Source organism: Leucopleurus acutus, assembly GCF_964270905.1.
Source record: "Leucopleurus acutus genome assembly, chromosome: 4".
Classification (NCBI taxonomy): domain Eukaryota; kingdom Metazoa; phylum Chordata; class Mammalia; order Artiodactyla; family Delphinidae; genus Leucopleurus; species Leucopleurus acutus.
This window is the reverse complement of record NC_139146.1, coordinates 13,442,557-13,448,556: the sequence shown is the minus strand read 5'-3', so window position 1 is coordinate 13,448,556 and position 6,000 is coordinate 13,442,557. Positions and strand designations below refer to the sequence as shown.

General features: G+C 52.9%; 1 protein-coding gene across 2 annotated transcripts in view; it reads left to right on the top strand.

The window, feature by feature from the left end:
* The first annotated feature begins 2,266 nt into the window (after positions 1-2,266).
* JADE1 (jade family PHD finger 1) overlaps positions 2,267-6,000 on the top strand; it is a 56,800-nt gene continuing 53,066 nt past the window's right edge. Inside the window, exon 1 of one of the 2 annotated variants that reach the window (XM_082838629.1) lies at positions 2,267-2,316. The gene's annotated coding sequence lies outside the window, so the exon portion shown is untranslated. Of the gene's footprint in view, positions 2,317-3,685; positions 3,911-6,000 lie in introns of those variants that run through there. The other variant, XM_082838628.1, reaches the window with a different exon arrangement.

The window sequence follows — 6,000 nt, the reverse complement described above, 5'->3', positions numbered from 1 at the left end:
GTCAATGGCTGATCATTAACGACAAAATGTTTTTACACGTTGTTTATTGATTCAAGTTGTCCTCCATCTCTACAAATAATCATTACCTTCTAAGTTTGGTAAGCACAATCAGAAAATTACTGAGAAAAGGGATGTTGGATATCATCTTGTCTATCATCTCAGTGGGGAAACTAAGATCCAAAGAAATTTTTCAGAGTTATAGTGTGAGTTGATGGGAGTCTCCAGACATTTAGTCCAGGGCTATTTATGGCACGTGGCACTACCTCAGCAGATCAGTATTCTGAAACAGTGTGGCGTAACTGAGAGGATGTTTCTGGGACCATCAGTCTTGATCAACGTTATCAGTGTTGGGAGTTTGTGCGCCATTTTACCTCTTTATTTTTCTCATCCATTTATTCAATACACTTTCATTTTGTTGCCTGATGTTTTGGGAGTGGGGATAGTCAGAAAAAAATAAGTTAAAAGCTAAGTGGCAAATATGATTTAATTTATTTTTACTTTTTATTTTTTTTGCAGGGGAATGAGTGAAGTAAGGTTGGCTGGAATGTAGAAAAGTTGCAATTTTCAATGGAGAGAAGGCCAAGAAAGAGAGATGGGAGGGATGGCCTTCCTACTGCCAGGGCCTCTGCTGGGCACTTTTATGGAGTTATCTCATTCCCCTTAACACCCCTTTAGGTATAGGGCCTGTTAACCTCATTTTATTACTCATGAAGAAACTGAGGATCAGAGCAGTTTTGTAATTTACCCAACAGTCACACAGCTGATAACCTGTAGAGTCAGATTCAATGCAGGGTCTGTATGGCTGCGAAGCCTGTGCCCTTTTACTTTTGCAGTAGAGTATGTGAAAGGTGAACCAATGAAAATAACAGTAACTGCAGTGCAATATTAATAACAGTAATAATGATAGCATAGTGCTTTACATATGTGCTCTCTTTGAACGGGGTTAAGTGAGCCCATGAACAGGACTGATAGGGTGTCTTTGTACTCTTCAGTAGTGAAGCAGGCAAGGGAGAAAGAGGACATATACTTAAGATTTCCTTTGGTTTACTTTGCTTTCCGAAAAATATTTGGGAGGCTCAATTAGTTTTGTTTTGCCACGTTTATCAGCTTATTATGTTCTTGATGTGGGTGGATGGGTTGGTGTGTGATTGTGTGAAATCAAACCTGATACATTCAGAACAATTCTCCCAGTGGATAAATATGCCTTTGGGTTTGATATTGAATTTTGTAATTAGCGATCTCTGTTCCTGTTTACTGAATGGGATTTTTAATCTGTACCCAGGTCTTTTCCCTTCTGAAGCTGAATGCCATATATACTCATTTCTTTTGGGGACCCACAAAAGACGTATGTTAAACTCCAATGAAAAAGTAAGTTATACCCCTAAATTAATCTCTGGTAACTAATTTTATATTAGTCTGCAGTTCCAGTTTTAGAATTAAGCCCAATTCTCATATTTGCAAGGCGATTTCCAGTTCTGTGACACTGTCTAACATAAAGGTGGTGTCAATTTATAAATAATTACTGTCTCCTAATGAATTAGTGATCATTTACAACTATCATTTCGATACAAACTTAAAGATGGGTTCCGGCTCCAAAACTGGATTTTCTGTATTTAAAAATGTCATTCTAATTCAGAACTCCCCAAAACTGTTACTACAAAGAACTATGCCATTCAGCCTAAAAATAAAACCTCTCACCCAAACTACACTCCTTAATAGCCACATTTTAATCTACATAATTTTAAACTAAGTTGAAAGAATCCATTTCTAGTACAGTGATGTCAGACAAGAGTTGGAACTGGGACAGTGTGAAAGGGATAATTTAAAAGCCCACCCCCCTGCTTGGAGACACCTCAAGAATTTCTAGGCTCACAAGGGATATGAAGGAAGAGATTTTAAAAGCTGAAGAGTGCTGCTCTTGGCAAGCCCCTGCGGACACAGGCCGAGCCGGCTGCGGCAAGGGCCGCGAAGAGTTAACAAGGGACCGAGCCCCCCTCGCCTCGGGCTCTCCGCGCGCTCCCCCCGCCCTCCTGTCCCCACCCTCTCGTTTTGGCAAGGGATTAAAGTGCTCCCCCCTGTGGCAGCAGTGACCCAGAAATGAGTTTGATTCACACAGTCCTTCCTCCATAACCAGCCAAACGCCCGTCCGAGAGTGCCTCCCTGCGCGAGCGCCGGGTGTGTGCGCGCGGGCGAGAGCAGGGGCCCGCCCGGCTCCCCGCCCGCCAGTCAGTCCGCCCGCCCGCCGCGGCCCGAACTCATGCGGCGCGGAGCGAGCGGCGAGGAGCCCAGCGCCGCGGCCGAAGCCCTCCGCAGCAGGTACGCGCGCGGGCCGCGGGGGGCGCGCGGGCAGGGTGCGCCGGGCCAGAGTTCGCGCGTGTCCGCGTGTGGGTATGTGTGCGCGTCCCGTGGCGGCGGCGGCGGCGGCGGCGGCGGCGGCGGCGGCGGCGGCGGCGGCGGCGGCGGCGGCGGCGGCGGCGGCGGCGGCGGCGGCGGCGGCGGCGGCGGCAGGACGAGCAAAGAGGCTCAGCCATATTTGATGGTTTTGTTGCTTTGCTTGGGAGTTCTCGGGAGTAATTTAATGCCGAAGGTCGCTGCCTAGTGGAAATAATATAGTACGTCATTAATATGGCGCCAAAAGATTGGGTTCTCGATATGTAGCGAGGAGGGAGGGCACGCAGCCGCCGAGTGCAGCGTTACTATCCCACCAGTAACTTGGGCATTGCCGGGGCGGGGGCCAGAGGAGGAGGAGGAGGAGAGGAGGATGATTTTTGGATCCTGAGAATTGATCTATGTTGGATCAGTAAGTTTTATTATGATTATTTTTCAATTTTGGGGAACTGAAGACTTAGAGCTTTTTCTTCTTTTGGGTTTGTGAAGAACATGCGGTTTTCAGGCCAATCATCAATTAAAACGCGTTCAGAAGCAGAAGCCCAGTTTAGTTGGCTTTAGTTTATTAGAATTTTTTAAAAAGCCGAAGTGCATTAGGTTGCATGAAAGTGGAAAGCATAGTAGCAACTTGGTAGACAGATGGCAATGGCAGAACACAGGTCCGTGTACATATATGAATCCAGAGTGTGTGTGACCGTGGTGGTGATGGTGGTGGTGCGGGGGGAAGGGACGACGACTGTATTTGTCCAAACATAGGTGTGTGTGTATAGGTACATCTGTGTAGGGTGGCCGCAGCCTTAGCTCTTGTCACCGCGTCACCACATGTCCAAAATATTCATTGCATCAATTCAAGGGCAGTGAGGGAGGGGTGGTGGGGGTGGTGGAGGGACAGTTTAGAAATTAGATTCTTCCAAATTGGGTTTCCAATGATCAGACCTTTTACTTACAGCGAGACTGCCTGTGAAGTGTAAAACCCTTTATCGGTGAAATTAGGAAGGAGTTGCACTGGTAGAGCAAACTACCGATTAACCATGAACTTAAAACGGATTGCAACTTGCAACCTTTGGCACCATCTGCAAATTGTGGAGGTGGTATCGCTAGGTCTTCGCTGCCTGAAATGAACGTGCAGTGTGCACCCCGGGACTGCAAGTTGCAAAGCCCTTCAGTGCACGTGTCTTGTGCCTGCGAGTGTGTATTTGTGAGTTGGGGGCTGTTGTTCGATAGCTAGCAGGCTTTCCGGGTTGTTGGAGCTGGCTTGCAAATGTGGGAGAGGGATGGAATGTGGAATGTTGACCGGGGAACCGAATCCTGTCGGAACGGTCCCATTTGCTGGAGAAATTCGATCCCTTCCACCTCCTTCCCGCTCCCCCCGCCCGCCTGCGGGCTGGAGGCGGGGCCGAGGACGCGGCTGCTGCTCAAAGTGGTGGAGCGCGGCGGCGGGAGGCAGGTGCACGGCACCCGCCAGTGGGGGTGCCTCAACTTCCGCGGGCGTTTAAATAGCAGCCTCTCTCCCCTCCCACCGGTAATAGGTGACCTGGCGGCCGAGGGCGGCGGGGGGAAGGGGACGGGGGATACCCGGGAGCGAGCCTCCGCGGCACGTGGGCAGGTGCTGGGTGGCCCTGGGGCCAACTTTTGTGGCCCGCCTTTGGCGTTGGAGGAGAGGTGGCTCCATGTGGAAATGGGGGCGGGCGGCGGCTGAGGCGCTGCTTTCTCGGCCGCGGCTGGAGCGTCACCTAACGGTCCCAGCAGAGCTGCCGGGCCCGGGGTGGGGGGCTTCGGGGGCGGGGACGCCCGGCCCACCGCGCCCGCGCCGCGGGAACCCCGCACAAAGCCCGAGGCGCGGGGGCGGCCACCGCGCTCCCGCCTGGGGAACTGCCCGAAGCCCGTCGCCGTCCCCGCGCTGATTCCGGCGGGCGGCCGCAGGCGTTTGTTTGTTGGTTCCGCGCCGCCTTCCTCGTCGGATGGCTTCCTGTGACAGAGGTGATACACAGTTTCCAGAACTGTCTGGGGGCGGGAGCGGGCGCCGAGCCCTCTCCTAGCTGCTCGCGGCCGCCGCAGCTCCCGCTCCCGTCTCACAACCGTTTCTCGCCGGCGCGCCCGCCCCAGCCCGAAGGTGCCGCCCGGGAGGGACTCGGGGAGGGGGACGGCGCGGCCGTTTCCAGCGGCGCAAGTGGCTTCTACACGCGAGGGAGCGTTTGATTTGCAACTGGGGCCGAGCGGATTGGTGCAGCTGGCGGCGGCGGGGCGGGAGGAGCGGCGGCGGCGGCGGCGGGGGGTGGCCACTTTCAAATGGAGAGGGCGGCGGCGGGGACGCCGCTGCGGAGGGAGCGGGGCTTGGTTGCGCCACGAGAAGGTGTCATCACTGCACCGGGGCTAATTCCGGCGGAGGTGCCGGGAGTTACTTTCCCCTCCTCCCGCGCTGTTGTTTCTGTCGCCTTGGGAGGAGGAGGAGGAGAGAGAGGGAGGGGGCAGCGTCGCCACGCGAAGCCGCGGCCTTGCGCACACCCCGGCGGGCCGCGGGAGCCGCGCGGTGCGTTCTCCGGTGCGGGGCGGCGGCTCAGTTCTCCCCTCCCCGGGATCCCCCTCCCCCTTCCTGGGGTCCTCAGCTTTCTCTCTGCGCAGCCCACCCGCACTCTCTCTCCTCCCACACGGGTTCCGCATCCACGGGTCCTTCGCCCCGGGTGCTCCCTGCCCTGTCGTACACCCTCGCCCCGGCTTCCCCACCCTGGGCTCCCCCTCCCCGGCGCGCGGGGGCGGCCGTAGTCCCGGTACCCGGTGAATGCAGCGTGCAAACAAAAAAGCGGGCGATTTAAACGTGCCTTCGAAACCCGTTAGGAATGCGTCGTCACCCGGAGACCGTTTAAAAGCAGCTTGGGCTGGTTTTCTAGTAACGAGGAGGGAGGCGCCCACCTCGCTTCGGCGGCGGCGAAGGTCTGCCGCCCTCTGTTTACCACAGCCGAGGGGGAATTTAAATTTTCTTTTTGTAAAGTGATAGCTGCAGTTGAATGACTTGAGCCGTCTACATTTTTAGGAAATTGCGAGAGAATCTGAAGTTTCCATTAATGGCAATGCTTAGGGGCTTCTTTCCCAAAGGTTTTTATTAGGGAACTATTTTTCCTTTTTAGAAAACCCGCTGCGAAAGGCTAGCTCTCTAGTTACCTACGTGGCTCGAGGCTAATATCTTTCGAAGTTAATGAACTAGTTTTAAGATCCAGAGAAATTATTTCCCTGAAAGCTGATTTAGACAGTGATCCACCAATGGTTGGAGAGTAGTAAGTGGTATTTGACCAAATCACAGCTAATCAAGATTTAATCGCTTTTAGGTGGAGGAAGGAAGCGTTCGGTGTAACTGGACCTTACTTCCACAGACAACACTGTTGATATAATAATGTGTGGTAGTAGAGTGGGCAACACACACTGGAGAGCTAACAGGATGTTCTGTGTGTGACACTCTAGCAGATACCTGGAACTGAGAATTCTTAGTGTCCTTTTGTCCCAAAGGTTTCAGTCTCATCTAATGTCACTTTTAACTCAGATGACTTTCGGATTGTTTGGTTATTTTGCTCTCTTCCTTAAGTTTGTGTATTTTTATATGTGTATTTGATGACTTGG